The following is an 18,037-nucleotide window of genomic DNA, read 5'->3' as shown; positions in this document are numbered from 1 at the left end:
CCCCCATGCTTTTCTCCACCCCTCACTTTCGACTACCAACGAACGAGTCAAACAAGTCCATGTATAGGTCAACCCTCGTTCATACCCTGAACAACTGAAGCGCCCACCCTCGAGTACATACAAGACTCGTCGGTGACGTCAGTAAGATGTCGAAATGAGAATCTGGCCATGTAATAAAAATAAATAAATAAATATATCTCGCGCTATAACACCCCCCCCCCTTTTTTTTTTTCCTTTTTTTTAAGCTCTTTACATAAGTATAAGTAGAGACACAAACAAAATATCGCCCCCGAGTACATCTTCCACCGACAGAGTCTTTCCTCACATCTTGAGTCTGGATATAAGATTTCACATGACATTTGGATCAGATGACATGTCATTGATTAAGAAAGGTTGGGGCAGGGAGAAGAAGCCTTACTTAAGCAGTGCTTGGACTGTGGGTCCGAGTTTAATGAAAGGACATGCGCACAAAGACAATCATTGGAAAAAAAAAGCCTCAAAGTGATTGTAATGTAGGTCAAGGTCCAGCTCTTGTCCATGGCGTCAGAGAGGATAGAATTAATTTATCATTAGAGAAGGGATCAAATAAAGTGACTACCCGTTAGGTTTATTTAACCCTATTTTTAGGTCAAGAATACGTCACATTTTAGATTCTAGCGTTGTGAGTTGTGTATCAAGGATTCAAGGATAGGCCTCTTTAGTCACATGACAAGTTGCAAAGGTAAAACATCTTCTCTCGAGATGTAAAATACTACAGATATATATATAAAGATCAACTCAGGTGCCATTTCGCCCTCAGTGAGAGCACGACATGGCCTAAATTGTGCCGATGTGCCAAAAACCCATCCATCCATCCCAGTGGCGCTACAGCCCACGGAGGGCTCTGGCCTGCTTCAACACATCCTTCCATTCAGATCTCTCCTGGGCCTTTCGTCTCCACGCCCTAACCCCAAGCTGCTTCAGATCTGCTTCCACATCATCAATCCATCGCATTCGGGGTCTGCCTTTGGGTCGCCTGCCTTTTGGTTTTTGTCTGTATACGATTTTCGCTCCTCTGTTGTCTGACATTCTTTCAAGGTGACCTGCCCAACGTAGTCTGTTCTTTTTTATTTCCGTCACTTTTGGTGGGTCTTCATACAATTGATATATCTCATGGTTAGTGCGTGTCCTCCACCCTGTTTCATCCTGTATGGCAAAATAGATTTTCCTAAGAATTTTTCTTTCCCAAGTATTAAGTAAATTTTCAGATGTCTTAGTCAGTGTCCAGGTCTCACTTCCATACATTGCTCTGGCCAAAAACCCCAAAATATCAAATATAAAAATATCTCCCTCACTGGCATAGAAGGAAGCAGCTGGCAACAGATGGCCCTATGAGCTCTCACAAAAGCCGCTGGACTTACATCTGAGACCCAAAGAAAAACTCTAGTTGATGACAGGCGCAAAAAGACGAAAAGGAAGCTTTAGATAGGGCCCCAGCACACAAAGGGCTTTGAAAAATATGTGGATAAATGTGCAGGTCGCAAATGTTTGGCAAAGTCATCTTAAACACTGCATTTTTCCTTAATCTGTATATACCTGTATATACCAGTGATCTGATGTAACCAGCAGAGGCGTTTGGCAGTGTCAGCTGTGACAAGATTATGCGCAGCACAGAAGTCCGCACTGGAAGATGCCCATTCTTCAGACCTGAGATTTTCTATATTAGTTTGTCAACAGAACTAACATACTCTGCATTAAATAGGAAATGCTGAAAGGTTCTTTTTTACAATTATTTTACAGGTGAAAACCAGTAGAACTCATATCCTGTATTGTGATTTTGCCTCAAAGTTTCCCCAAAAGGTAGACATTGTTTCAAGATCCTTTCAATAGCTGTATATCAGGCATATCGAATCCGCGAGTTATCTAAATCTAGGGTTAGACCATGCAAAGATTGTCCCATGTATTCTTAACCCCACAGTCTCTGGAAGTAACTATGATTTGTTTGTTTTATGTGTTTCGGTTGCTCCTTCAGATTTGGAAATATTAATAACCTAGATCAAACCTCCCGCAGGCCGACAAGGGGGGGGGGGGAAAGGAATGACAGTTCGAACCCGGGACCATCGGCACGTTAGTCAAGAGCGGGAAGTCTGTCTTGTTTAGTGTGACTTTGATTTGGCCAGTTGTATCGCAAGTCTGGATGGATTATACAATGTGTATAAGATGATTTGTATTTCATAGAAAACTATAGTGCAACTCTTATTGTAGAGAGAGACAGAGAGAAAGAGACAGAGAGAGAGAGAGAGAGAGAGAGAAAGAGAGAGAGAGAGAGAGAGAGAGAAGAGCAGTTTTCTGTTATTTCATGTCAGATAATTACGCCTAGAATAGATAAGTTGGTGAGAGGAGGGGGTGTGTTTGCGGTAGAATACAAATTGTCGATTGTCAGCAGTTAGACGCTCCGTCCACGTAGCTACACTTCATAAAGTTAATATTGGATTGATTTTATAATCACACATAACATTGTAACTACAATCGCAATGGCAGTTCTAAATATCAAATGTTACGATAACTGTATCGCTGTGTTACTGGAGATGATCTGACATTCAACCAACGCTGTCATTAATTTATCCAGTTTTTTATCATCATGGACGAACCTGGGCTGAGCGGAAGACAAGGTACCCGTGGCTACAGCTAACAATTCGGTTTCTCCCTTCTATGCTTTCCCATCTGGTGGCGCGGTGTACGGCCCTGACAGCCGCCTCGGTGTATCGGATTCAAATTCGTACCATATGATTTTATATCGCTATTTTGAATGGTACTCTATGATTATTCTTCTTACATTTTGAGTCGCTGTGTATAGCGTATAGCGCAGGTGGGTGTTGCGATAATCATTTCATTGTTTTGTAGCGTTATGGTTAGGGTTATGGTTGGGGTATTATGTGAAAAACGAAATAATATTAATTTTTTTTAGGGAACTGCCAGGCTCGAGCTTCGTTAGAGAGACACATAATTAAGTGTAGTCCCTTTATCAGTTTCCACTGAGGAATTTTCTGGTGATGAGGCAGGTCTGCGTCAGTACCGCCCTCTGATAGGCATCGAGAATGATGTTAAGGGATGTTAATGGCCTTTTTATTATTATTATTAACTGCAGACGTTGTAATATTCAAATAAAATGGGTAACTCTTGATTTAAAAAAAAAGGGGGGGGGGTAGTATTGTGAAGGTAACGGGATAAGCAAGTGGGAAGGCAAGAATCGTACGTAGCGGCATATGTATTATTAACAAGCAAAGGCAGGTAAATAAGCCCGCTGTCGATGCAAATTGAGTAGACCTATTTTATTCCACGAATACTGACAGTAAAAGGACAGAGAGAGAGAGAGAGAGAGTGAATATAGTCCGCCGACGGAAGTAGATACGAAAATGAGAACGGAAGGAGAGGGAGAGAAAGATAATATGGAAAACCATACTATATCATTTGCTTCATTGGCCAGTAGCTGAAACAGGCGAATAGTTAAAATTGGCAAACAGCTGAATTGCGCAAAAAATGGTTAAGACCAAGACATATGCGTATGCACAGATAGACATGTAAGTTTAAAATAAGGCTGATTTTTATTCAAAGAACATCGATCCTTTTTAATGGTAAAGATGCAAATTAAAAAAAAAAACAACTTGCAAATAGTCCAAGCCCAACCTGCTTCCTACAACCTGTCATCATTCCAACAGAGACCGTGTGCTAACTTAATAATTAAAAACTCTAAGTGCAGAATATGCGTTCCGGTCCGGTGAGCACGAGTAACAGTTTAATAGGCTAATTACCATAACAGAACATGTGAGTACCAGGGCGACTGAATAATGAAACCAGGCGATGATATCAACACAGTCTGACCTGCCGTCTGCTTCAGTTTCAAATAGAGACGCGCGTGACACGTGGAGCCATCTATGGGCAGATAGTGACGTAGTTTTTATCATTCCCACTATTAGATTTTTGTCTTTACAAAGGCTGGGGGGGGGGGTGAGATGTGTGGTTGAGTGGTATAAACCGCTTGGCTAAGATCTCCCACATATCCTCCCCTCCCCCAAGTTCAGAAATGGAATTGAACCTAAGGCACTGGGTATTCTACATTATAAAATATGCGCTGTAGAAAATAAATTTAAATACAAGATAAAAATAGGAAAATAAAAAATAGACAGATTTTAACTGTATTATGGAAGTGAAGGTTTGAAAAACAAGAGCACATCGCCTCGACACCAACCACTAATGTCTTACCCCCCACCCCACCCTCGCCATTCAAGTGTCATTGCACCATTGTTGACCCGTTAGAGATGATTATATAGTGATCTAGATTTCTATCTAAAACGTAACCTCACTAGTCACAACTACTTTGGGATCAGTAGAAGAAGATTAGTTAGGAGTGCAGTATTTCCCGTGGCTGCGCAACCCCAGCTGTGACATACATATTTTGCCACAACCAGGGCAAGCATAACCGTTGTCCGCGGGTGGTCGATTTAGATTTTTCTTTCGCCGTATGTGTCTGTCCTCGGCAGCGGATTTTCTTTTGGTCTCAAGTGTGTCCCGCGGCCTTTGTGAGTGACCTGAAGCTGTCTCGTTCTGAGGCCGCATGCAACCAGGTGCTCTCTTCTATGTCAGCTACCTATAAAACATCGCCTAATTAGACATGACTAAACAGAACTATAGAACGTCGCCTAATTAGACATAACTATACAGAACTATAGAACGTCGCCTAATTAGACATAACTTTACAGAACTATAGAACGTCGCCTAATTAGACATAACTATACAGAACTATAGAACGTCGACTAATTAGACATAACTATACAGAACTATAGAACGTCGCCTAATTAGACATAACTATACAGAACTATAGAACGTCGCCTAATTAGACATAACTTTACAGAACTATAGAACGTCGCCTAATTAGACATAACTATACAGAACTATAGAACGTCGACTAATTAGACATAACTATACAGAACTATAGAACGTCGCCTAATTAGACATAACTATACAGAACTATAGAACGTTTCTAATTAGACATAACTATACAGAACTATAGAACGTCTCCTAATTAGACATAACTATACAGAACTATAAAACATCGCCTAATTAGACATAACTATACAGAACTATAGAACGTCGCCTAATTAGACATAACTATACAGAACTATAAAACGTCGCCTAATTAGACATAACTATACAGAACTATAGAACGTCGCCTAATTAGACATAACTATACAGAACTATAAAACGTCGCCTAATTAGACATAACTATAGAACGTCGCCTAATTTACTTTTTAGACTCCAATAAACAGAAATCAAGAACTCTGCCTTCTCTAAAAACGACTACAAACTTTATTGAGCTTGCCCTGGAAATAGTTCATTATATTTTTTTTCCCCACGCATCGCGCGTGAAGTGGAAAGAAAACATCAAGAGACCAAGAAATGTAATGACGTGGCAAATCACTAAATAAGTAGGTTACGTCTGCAACTAATTTCCATTGAGCCAATTCAGTAAGCGAAAAAAAAAAAAGTTAATGGTCAGTTGTCGTTTCTTTTAAGTCCAGGATTTCAAAAAAAGATGTTTAATAAAAGTTGCCGATCAGTGTAGCATTAAATCAGTCATGCGTATCTCTTAGTTTAGTCTTCAATTTTCTCATTTTACGCTCCACTTTTTTACCTATTTAAAAAAAAAAAGAAAACTCACCGCTTGAGATTAGAAATTGTAATTTAGGCCACCCGTAACATCGAAATGTTGAAATGGTTGGATAAGATATATGACATGGAATATTTATTTGTTATAAGTTATTAAATTGATTAATATTCGATGCAGGATTTAATCAGGCGTAAACAAAAATATAAATAGGGTCAATCACGTGACACGCACATCATGTGACTTCTCGGGTTTTCCCCAAAATGCAGTGACAGTCGACGGATGATAATAATCGTGTTCTATTTATAGCAAATGAACGTAACCATTAAAAGTTAGTCTAACTAATGTGTGGACGTGGAGTTATGAAAGAATGAACAGTGGTCCCCACGTTACTATCACCTGAGGTTACGTATGTAACTGAGAACAGGCCCGTCGCAAAAAATATTTGGGCCCCAGACAACTGGGTTCATGTCCCCCCATCCCCAAATCCTTTCCCCCACATATAAAAAAAAAAACAATACATTTTTAAAAATCCCTATTTAAACATAGCCACATAGTAGTACATGATCTTAATATATTATTATTATAGCTTTTATATAGCGCTACTTTCATGCTTATCGCATGCTCAGAGCGCTTTGGTCCAATCTCATATATGAAAATAACTTGTACTCTAAAGTCCGTATGTTCCAGAGTCATTCTGCACTGTACTATTTTTTGTTGTTGTTGTTGTTTACCCTTCTACAACAAAACATACATGAAAGGCACCATAGCCTGACAGCATCCTAACATTTGACAATCATTGCCCTAGTCGAAGGGGAGATGTGGACATTTCACTAAGGGAATGCCTCACTGTCTTCGTGGATTTTCGGCTCGTGATCGACTTTCCGTAGTTCGCTTTATAATTAAATGTATTAAATACATTTGTTTGGCACTCCCCCCAAAAAATAATACAAACATGATAGATGATCTTTCCTGAGATTTAAAACTATGATATTACTTTAAGAGTGTGTTGTTGTTTGTTTGTTTGTTTTTTTTGTTTTTTTACGGAACCTCGGGTTTGGAAAGACTTCGCTGATGATGCTAAACATTGGTGAGTTAAAAAACTCCACAGTGGCAACAGGTTGAAAGATTAGAATGTTAGATATTTGAATTTCAAAGATTAGAATGTTTGATATTTGAATTTCAAAGATTAGAATGCTAGATATTTGAATTTCAAAGATTAGAATGTTAGATATTTGAATTTCAAAGATTAGAATGTTAGATATTTGAATTTCAAAGATTAGAATGCTAGATATTTGAATTTCAAAGATTAGAATGCTAGATATTTGAATTTCAAAGATTAGAATGCTAGATATTTGAATTTCAAAGATTAGAATGCTAGATATTTGAATTTCAAAGATTAGATGCTAGATATTTGAATTTCAAAGATTAGAATGTTTGATATTTGAATTTCAAAGATTAGAATGCTAGATATTTGAATTTCAAAGATTAGAATGTAAGATATTTGAATTTCAAAGATTAGAATGTAAGATATTTGAATTTCAAAGATTAGAATGCTAGATATTTGAATTTCAAAGATTAGAATGTTTTATATTTCAATTTCAAAGATTAGAATGTAAGATATTTGAATTTCAAGAAACGGGATATCCTCTCAACCGAACACCTGATTAAGGTAGCGCATTGATCGCCGAAGGAGATGGGGGGCCAGTTCGATTATCAGCTGAATCGTTGTGGTCAGTGAGACTGGACAGCTTAATGAGCTGATTCGTGGCACTAATGGCCCCTGAAAGCTCAACCTTTCGTATGGATTACAATTAGATAAATCGGATGTTAATTATTGGGTAAGCTTTTCATTTCGGGGCGGGTGGGGAGGAAGGGCGCTTCCTGCCCTGATAGATCCACTCAAACAAATTTAATGGTAGGCAATGTCGTCCGGAAAATGGTTTGGGGGGGGGGGGAAGGGGGGAGATTGGAAAAGGAATCTGGATGCAAGCGCTTTAACTTTTCAGACACGGGGAGATCCATTCCGCGGGCAATGTCCATCCTGCAGGACGCACAAGCAGATGCTAGCGATGGTCAAGATAGTCACGCTAAGCGTGCCAGGTGATGCAGTTAACAAGTAGTCATCTCCAGAGATGCCCGGTAGATAGCGCGTGTTGTCTGTAAGTGAAGGTTTCAAGGAACGCGTTGATAAAGCCAGTCGACAAAGGATATGAATAAAACCTTTTTCTTTGTGTGTGTGTGTGTGTAGTGTGGCGCTGTTACAACTGAGGCCAATAAAGCACTCACGCGGCTCAGACAGACACGCCCAGTGCCCTAACGAGGTCATAGGGTTGAAAGTGGTGTTCTTAAAACAACTGAACAATGAGGGAGCGGGGGGTGGGGGGAACACCGAATATGACAACCGTAACAAAAGTTCAGAGATCAACGGTGGAAGGGTGTATCGTGTGTCTAGCACAATGATAACCACATTCTAGCTGAGAGCTCAGCCCGGGTATTCTCCCTAACACGGATTTAAACTCAGGGCACACCGTCAGCGCATCTTTAAGTAACCACCCCATTTTGTTTTAATACTATCCTATTATAGTGCGAGATAAACCATAAAAATTTAAAAGGACCGAGGTCAGCATGGATAGTTACAGAAAGGATAGATACCCGTTTTTACCCCTGACCAAATGACCTACTTGACAGTGATACCTTCACCTCCCCCCCCCCCCTGAGAGGGCACACTGGGCAGACCACAGCGGGTCTTGTTGGCACAGTGACCTATTCAGTGGGCGCCGCTATTACAGGCCGCGTTAATGGCTGCCATTTGTGACAGCGATTAGTTCCGGCGTATGGATCTAATTAATGATGGCTACACTTGAGACAGGCGTGCGTGGCTGTGTCACGGTTCACTGGTGCGTATGGCGGAGGTCAGGGAGGCAGTGTATATGGTTAAAAGGTTGTAATGATCAAATACCAATTATAGTCTGTATTTGACAGGACGACTACGTTAGGGTAGATACATGTAAAGAAGTGTGTCTTGAAATAAGTTACAGATATTTAAATAAGAACAAAAAAAATACTTTTATATATTAAAAACAGCTTATATTAAGAGTATTAGTATCCATTACTTTGTATCAGTAATATATCTTGACTAACAATAATGAATTAGAGCGCAATTTCATGCTTTTATCTTTCTCAATGCGCCTTGATCCATCGATTGTCTGCCAGATGGTAAAGATCTTGGGGGAATGGCTGGAACAAGAAGAGGGTATCTGGATGAATGTTACCTTGATAGCTTTTTAAAATGAATTTTATATAAAAGAAAATCTTTAAAAAGTTGTACGACTTCCATTCGAAGCCGAGGACTTAGGCCCCTCAGGCCAAAAAAATAAAATTTTTATAATTATCTTTTGTTAGTTTCAAACTTTTAAGCGGCGACCTAATTCTCTACACAAAGTATAAAGGGAACTAATTCAACTTATACCACCACATTCTATCGTATGCTCCTTATCGCAAGGCGCCAATGTAACAGTAAGCTCTAGTTATATGGACTATATCTTAAAATCACTAACTTAAAAGAAAAAAAAATCGTTTCCGAAGCACTGAAAATTATGTTCAAGGTCTCTTTCTGTCTCTCTCTCTCTTTAGATCTCTCTTTCTCTCTCACTCTTTAGATCTCTCTTTCTCAATCCCTATATTTCAATTCCACTCTCTCTCTATCATACTATCTCTCTTTTTGTCCCATTCTTTCACTCGCTTCCTCAATCACTCAATCACTCTATTTCTCTCCCGCTTTCTCCCTCTCCCTTTCTCTTTTCTCTCTCTCTCTTTTAATCTATATAATTAACTTAATCATTTTCGTGATAAAACTCCATCATATATATATATATATATATAAACTTTGTTGAGATAAAGATAAAAGAGAGAGAGAGAGAGAGAGAGAGAGAGAGAGAGAGAGGGGTGGGGAGGGGTAAAAAAGAGAGAGGTGGTAGAACGGAAAGATTTGTTTCTGGTGTTGCTTTTAGTAACGACCTAGTGCTCTAACTCACAGGCTATTAAATGGTGAAGGGGGGGGGGCACTAAAACCAACGGACATACATGATCTACCTTACAAAGGAACAGGTCATATGTGTGTGTCTGAGAGAGAGAGAGAGAGAGAGAGAGAGAGAGAGGAATGGAGGGTGGGAGGCAGAGACAGAATATGATTGAGAAAAGATAGCTAGGAGAGATAGAGAGAGAAAGAGATAGATTGAGAGATAGAGAGAGAGAGAGAAAGATAGCCGTGATGAAAAAAAATAATTAGAAAGAGGGAAAAAGATCAAAAAAAGTAACGGAGAGACACAGAGAGAGAGAGAGAGAGAGAGAGAGATGTATGAATGAAAAGAAAGCCTTTTAAAGTCACAACATTTATAGAGTAAAATATTTATCAGACGACCATTTTTACATCTCTAAAGAAATGGCGGGAAATTTGTAAAACAAAATAAAAAATTATAATGACAGCATTAGTTGCACGGTTTCAGTACTAACTCGCTGTTCCCTAAATGGATTTCACAAATAAAGGACACTGCAGCACGGGCCGAGGAATAATAGAGGGCTTTTAGGAAAACTGAAACATTTCATGTCGTCGCAGTAAAAGTCAAAGTCATAAATATGACAGAGTGGTGATGGTGGTTGTTTTGTTTTTTTTTCGCTCGCAGACCAAGGTCATGGGTTCTAAAAGCAGGAGGAGTCTCAAAATGCATCAGCCTGTGCGAGGCGTCTCAAAGTGTCCCAGGATGAACAGGTATAAGAACCGCATCAACATTTGACCACCGGGTACTCCCGCTATATTGATCCTAGAAGATCAACGAATAGTGAATGTGAGCAGTTAAAAACATATTGAATTTGTGAGCAGGTCCAGTTCCATGATTCCTGTATCAGGACCGGACAACGAACTCATCAACTTCAACATCACCGCCATTATCATCATTTGTATCATCATTACTATCGACTTCATCAGTATCATCATCATCAACAACATTATCGCCACCATTATCAACGTCATCTTTATTATTATTATCAAAATTATCTAGCAATCTCTGTTGAGTGAAGGGTTAGATATTTGTAAAAAGTCACCCTCAGCAACCTCTGATCCGACCTCTCAAAGAGCGAGCTGAAACTTCATGACTCGCTTAGTCCGAGATCCCGTGTCCAGTTCCCCTTGTCACTCAGCGCAACTGACATCTGGACAAATGGAATTATTTAGGTCTTAATTTAACAAGTTCTAATTTGTGTGTGTATTTTTGTTTCTGTTGTTATTTATGTATCTCAGCCCCGTCGTACTTTAAGGGCGGCCGAAGCGCATCCATCATTTCACGTCAAACGGATACATGAGCAAGTCTGCACTTTAAGGGTTAACTTTACGGTTTTGACCGCAGCCTATTGGGGTGGAGATCAAGTGCTAAAAGTTCTTTTCGTCTGTACACCTACAAGTGCCTGGTTCAGGAAGTGCTCGCCAAGTTCAAAGTGAGGCTGGTAGGGGATAGCGAGGCGAGCACGATGCCTGAAATGTCATATTCAAAACAAGAAAAAAACATGAAAAATTACTTTAAAAAAAAAAAAGCAAAAAGCTTATTCCAAGTGAAGTTGTATCAATTAGTTTAGATCAGTCGGGTAATTAAATGTGTAATAGTTCTAGACCAACAACAGTAAATCAGTGCGATTAATAATATTTTTACCAATTGTTTTTGTTTAGCGCTATTTCATGCTTTAAGCTTTTTTAAAAAACTAAGCTATGATCCTATCACTGACCTGCACCAGTTGGGTAAATGAGGGGGAAGAAAGACAGAGACATCTGGGTAGATTTTGCCGTAACTGTGTTTTTTTTAAAGAATAAAAAAAAATAGGGAAACAACCTGAATTCTAACTCGTGACTCACGCCTCCTCGGGCCAACGTGCTGACCACCCTGCTAGTGAGGTACTTATGACTAGAGAAGAGTGTATAGTTATATTTTGTTTGTTTCAATTTAAAGGGGCAGACCTATAAAGAGGAACAATTCAGCTTATACCACCACTTCAGTCAAATAGAATGTCTTTAACTTGTTCGAGATAGCAAACAAAATAATAAATTAGTTAAATATTGATTCTTATGTTGTCAGGTAAAAGAATTAACTGTCCACAATTTCAGCTTGATCCGAGACTGGGTGTGGTAGAAATAACGCATACAAACATTTTACCAGACAGACAAACAGAGTTGAGATAACCTTTGTAAAAAGGTGCCACCAGTCTTGGAAGTTGATGATAATTTTATAATGTAAGGAGACTTGATAATACAAACAAGTTTGATATGTAAATCTATTTTAACGCGAGCTCCACACACCGATATTTATCTAGAAAGCAACTTATAATGTTAGCGTTGTCCAAACATTAAAATGTAAAAAAAAAAAAATTATAATAAAAAATTATTCATTTATTATAAGAGGAAAACAATAAATATTTTTTATTCCGGAAGTCGGGAAACATCCTTCGGATGTTTTTTTTTTTAATTAAGTACTTACAAGCATTCATTTACCGACTTCAATTTGCATACACAATGTCTTTCGAGAATAAATCTATTTAAAAATAGATGTTCATATTAAATATCTGTAACAAGAAGACGTCTCTGCTCGTGCGAATTCGTTTTTAATTGGGACGTCTTTAATCGTGCAAATTCGTTTTTAATTGGGACGTCAATACGCGTGTGAATGAACACTAAAAGATGATCAGTTTCAGAACAGACTTGTGCGTTTGGCGCGCTTTCGCCTACTTAGGATTGTGGCCACGGGACAAAGCCAGTACAAAGTCAAACGTGTACGAAAGTAAAGGTTGACTTTTAAAACCAAAATTAAACAAAAACACTATACATACAATTTTAGTCTAATTAGCAGCTATATAGAGATTTTTTTTGCATTATAATAGGATGAACAACGTCAATGCTATATCATATTATTATTATTATTTATTATTATTATATTAGAAACGAACAAGTATTCACTCTCTAGCACTGCCAGTGTCGAGTTTCGTTAGAGAGCAACATAATTCATTGTAGTCTCCCTTTACACCGAGAAATGTTCTGGCGGTGTGGCAGCTCTGCAGCAGTACAGGCTACGAGAATCTTCTTAGAGATGTTAAGAGCATTAATGATAGACCGTGTTGCCGTTGTCATGATCCCCTCAGTAGATATAACAACAGCATTGTTAGTTTTGATAACTTCCATAACGATCTAATCTCCAAGCTTCGGTTCCCAGATTTTCTTTGTTTTTCCATTTCGGTTCTCCTTATATTATGGGATAGCAGATAAAGGTGATTAAAATCCACCTTTTTTTTCAGTCAAAATAGTTCTGTTCCAGTATTATTATTTTTGTTATTATTTTTATTATTATTATCAATGTTATTATTATTAATATCATTATTATTATTATTATTATTATTGTTATCTTGTTCAAAATCAGTCGCGAGGCTACTCGTTTTAAAAAAAAGCGAGATGTTACAAATTCTTGTGACGTTTTATATTTTATATCATTCTGGTCACAAAATTTAAACTATATTAATTGTTACAATTTATTATAATTATGTTATATTTAGTACCTCAAAGCATTTTTGCAACAAAATATAGCTTATCTAAGTGAGGATTCAACTAAAGACAGAGATATGGTTCACTTAGGATTTTACTAAATTATGACACACGCCGTCCCTTCGGTCTACGAGGAAATCTTTGGGCCTACGTCATGGAAAGCCTTTAACTACTGAATAAATGGATGGGCGCTGTCTTGAGCCATATGCCCCATTTACCACCAACTGTTACCCCTGGAGTTGCACGTCTAAAACGCTATAAATCCCCCCCCCTCACTTCGCACCTCCATCCCCCAGACATTTTGAAAATAGAATCTATATCTGTTACACGGCAAGTGTTTATTAAACAGCTATATAGCAGGTCAGGGGTTCTCCACTTCTAATCCCAGTGAGGTTTCAAAAATCGAGACGCATATTTAGAGCCGACCCGACTCAAAACGGGACCTCTTACAGGTTGGGGAAAGTAAAAGTCCATTGCTCGTTGTCCTGCTCGCGTAACTTTTTTTTTTTTTTACGGTCAGCCATAGAAACAGATAAGTCTGACAATATCTAGTTTTAGGATAGCCAGCTCTAAGCAACTTTTTTTAAAATTGGTTATTATGTAAGAGTTTCAACGTTATGATTTCGTTTGTTATGTTCTATCATGATTCCCAAATATTTGAGAGCCCCTGTAAAAAAAAAAAAAAAAAAAAAAAGACAACAAAGACCAACACAATCGGGATGTTTGTCTCGGTGACGCCGGGAACAGAGACTAGTTACAGCACGAGTCAGGCGGTATGTAAAATTCGAGCGCACAATCGAGGTAATTGTCATAGGGTTACGTCTGAATGTCTTTAAGTGAAACTTCCACAGGCTTAGTCCGTTTAGATGAAATCATACGCGTATGCAAGTAACCAACAACCATCTCTTTGTTCAAGTCTATTTTCTTATATCAAGCGAGTTGTCTACCCCATAGTTCAGTACTATTAGGTTTCACAGTAGCGTTAATAGATCCTTTTTATGACATGAATAATTATATTTTATGATTAGTGTAATACAGAAATACCATTACTACTACTTTCCAACGTGTATCCATTTATCTCAGCAGATTTCTAAAATAAAAAAAAAATATCTACTTTAAAAACAGCAGAAGACAAGAAAGAAAGAAAACTTGGAAAATAAAATATATTTACAAGAAAAAGAAACGAATAAAATATATTTACAAGAAAAAGAAACGAAAAAAATATATTTACAAGAAGAAGAAACGAAAAAAATATATTTACAAGAAAAAGAAACAAAACAAGATTAAAACTTACAAGTCAAAAGTAAAGGGGGTGGGGGAAAGGGAAATGCATTTGAAAAAAAAAGAGGACTAATAAAAGTAATAGTTGAAGCCTATTTCTCTACACGGCCTCACCAGTTATCGTAGACAGTTACTTTAAAATATATATATATATAATGGTAGTATTTACAATTACTATACACAGGCGGTAGAGCTCACTCCATGAAGAACCTACGAAGCAGAAAATCAAGAAAAGTGTCGCCAAAACTTTTTCGGCTAAGGAAAAGGGAAAGGGAGGGGGGGGGGAAAGGGTGGAGACACCATATACATTTCCGACACGCTTGCCAATGACAGTATCACCTACAAGATTTCATAATGCATTATGGGCAGGAATTTTTGACCCGTGGGTCGTAGTTTGGGCATCACTCATTTAGCAATTTCAGAGAATTCAGCAAACAGCGTGTATATTTTTGTGAGTGTAGTTGGTTTTTTTTTTGTGAGATAATTCAGCAAACAGCGTGTAGTTTTCTTTTTGTGAGATAATTCAGCAAACAGCGTGTAGTTTTCTTTTTGTGAGATAATTCAGCAAACAGCGTGTAGTTTTCTTTTTGTGAGATAATTCAGCAAACAGCGTGTAGTTTTCTTTTTGTGAGATAATTCAGCAAACAGCGTGTAGTTTTCTTTTTGTGAGATAATTCAGCAAACAGCGTGTAGTTTTCTTTTTGTGAGATAATTCAGCAAACAGCGTGTAGTTTTCTTTTTGTGAGATAATTCAGCAAACAGCGTGTAGTTTTTTAGTGAGATAATTCAGCAAACAGCGTGTAGTTTTCTTTTTGTGAGATAATTCAGCAAACAGCGTGTAGTTTTCTTTTAGTGAGATAATTCAGCAAACAGCGTGTAGTTTTTTATTGAGATAATTCAGCAAACAGCGTGTAGTTTTCTTTTTGTGAGATAATTCAGCAAACAGCGTGTAGTTTTTTAGTGAGATAATTCAGCAAACAGCGTGTAGTTTTCTTTTTGCGAGATAATTCAGCAAACAGCGTGTAGCTTTCGTGTGTGTGTGTGTGTGTGTGAGTGAGTGAAAATTATTATTGAGAAGTCCGAACCTAAAAAAGTTAGTTGACTAGAAAAACTAGACAGATCACTGTAAACCGTACTTATGAAGCTGAATCACCAGTGCGCGTATAATACACATGCGGATGCTCTCAGTAAATTGACATCGTTATAAGTTTGTTGTTTTTAATTTTCTCTTCATAACGGCGGTGAAACAATTTGTTTGAATGTTGCAGGTATCGCGCCTGTTCATCGCGCGGCGAGTCTTAAAATTACGACAGGCAATATCACCCGGAGTCTGGGCCAAGACAACAACCTTTGTCTTTGTACATCCGGGTCGTGAAGAAATCTTCTGGCATTGGCGCGTGTGACATTTTGGCGACGCGAAACTGAAGACGCCACAACTTAACGCCACACACGTCATCCAGGGATACGTGGTCTCTACACCTCACTCTTTGCCTCTCTTAACACACACACACACACACACACACATATACATATATATACAGATTATTATTAGCACAAGAAGTACCTTTTAATAGAGCCTGTTAAATGTATACCTTACATGAGGGGAAAAAAAAACTAGTACAACAGCGGGTGAAAAGAAAGATTTCTAGATGGTAAAGAAATGGGGAGCGGGTGGGCTGTAGGGGGGGGGGGAGGAAGAAAGGTTCTCATTGTATAAGTCGGGGTTTAAAAGAGCGACCTCTATCAGTCCATGAGATAGCCGAAACGGCGGGAGTGCATTGAAACGGGGGAGAAAGGGGAGAAAGCCCAACCAGTATCTTACACCTAAGAAAGCTATCTTACACCTTGTGACGTGTGCGTGTGTGTCTGTCTGTGTGTGAGTGGTATCTAAACTCAGTAATGCCAACTATTATTTAAAAGAAAGAGAAAGTCTTCTTTGTCCACGGCCGCCAGGAAATGATTGCACATCCCCCATGAAATGGAATGGAGAGAGAGTTGTTTTGGGAGAGAGGCCACGTGAAAGGTGGGCGGGGGTGAGACCTTGGGCACTAAGGACTGCACATCTTGTTATCACCACCGGCAATTCAACACCCCTATCCGCCCTCCCAAAAGCATACCGGGGGGGGGGGGGGCAGAGTGTTGGTCTATGTAATCAGGATCATTGCACGAGGCGCTAACCTCAGGTCTAGGGGGGTGGATGTTAGCGTATACATGTAAACTTACAAACATCTCTTGGGAGAGAAAGGTAGTGGAACCGTAAGCCTTAATCACGTGATCGGTCCAGTTACTAACTCTAGTTGCAGAAAACGCGAGACATCGATAAAGGGGGGGGGGGGGGGCAAGAGATCGGCGTACCACTGTACCCTTGACCTGGCGTTATGTATGTAGGCTTTAGGTAGGCTGTACGCCGTACAGTACTTGCTGTAAGGACTAGAGGACCACGTAGAGCAGCGGTTCTCAACCTTTTAAGCACGGCGACCCCTTTTTACAATCTCCCACTGCCGCGACCCCACTTTACACACACACACATACAGCAACAGAAGAATAGACAATAACCATCCCATATTTTTGATGGTCTTAGGCGACCCGTGGCAAATCGTCAATCGACCCCCACAGGTTGAGAACTCCTGACGTAGAGTAAAAAAAAAGGGAGGGGGGGGGGAATGCGTTGGAGAGATAAAATCTTCGTGAGAGCATGCATATTGGCGAATGGTGAGTTTAAGATTGTGGACGTGTGTTGTGGTTAAAGGTTACTCGACTAACCGAAAGGGTTATATGAGAAAATAGTTCAGAAATAATTTATAACCCTTTACTCTCACAGTGTTGAGCTGTTCAAAAACTGAGCGCATACAAAATGGAATGACAATGCTGATGTGTAGAGGCTAGACTACCACACACACACAGTGACAGTCCCTGGAATACTGCACACGTGTTCGGAAAAAAAAAGTAATTTCGCAAGTTTCCGACTTCAGACATAACAACCTTTGGTCAGGAAAGATTGATAGGTTCTAAAAGTTCCAGACGCTGCCTTTGAAAATTAAACATATAATTGGTTAGCCCTAACGTTATGCATTAGGTTTAGAGCTTACAGTGGCCACATGTTGCACCGAGACCAATCATCACAGAAGGCCTGAACACTGACCTGCGACGTCGCAGCCTGTGGGCAGTATAGACCAATAGCTCGATGCCATGTCACAAGCCTGTACGACGTGGAAACGAGCTATCGGTCTCCACTGCTCACAGGTTACGACGTTGCAGGTCAGTCTTGAGGCCTTCTACAACTAATGGTCTTGGTTTTACACGTCCAGTCAGCCAACATAGTTTTAGGAGAGGGACTCGTGGGCTCAGATTTTCACAATCTCCCATGTTTCCCAGCGGTGTGCACGTAAATCTACTTTTTAAAATGCAGGGGATGACAGCGGACAGAGTTCGGACCCTGTGCCATGGAGACGTCAGTCCGGAGCTCAGACAACACGACCAGGAAACCGTCCTACAAGTCGGAGCGCATAACAAAAGGCCAGACCTTTTTACTT

The 18,037-nt window shown here is 39.2% G+C and overlaps 1 protein-coding gene across 7 annotated transcripts in view; it reads right to left on the bottom strand.

Annotated features, from left to right (window-relative positions):
* The window catches only part of LOC106076382 (uncharacterized), a 275,905-nt gene that overhangs the window by 151,126 nt on the left and 106,742 nt on the right, over positions 1–18,037 (bottom strand). The window lies entirely within an intron of this gene.

This window comes from Biomphalaria glabrata, chromosome 18 (genome assembly GCF_947242115.1).
Source record: "Biomphalaria glabrata chromosome 18, xgBioGlab47.1, whole genome shotgun sequence".
Classification (NCBI taxonomy): domain Eukaryota; kingdom Metazoa; phylum Mollusca; class Gastropoda; family Planorbidae; genus Biomphalaria; species Biomphalaria glabrata.
This window is presented reverse-complemented; position numbering and strand designations above follow the sequence as displayed.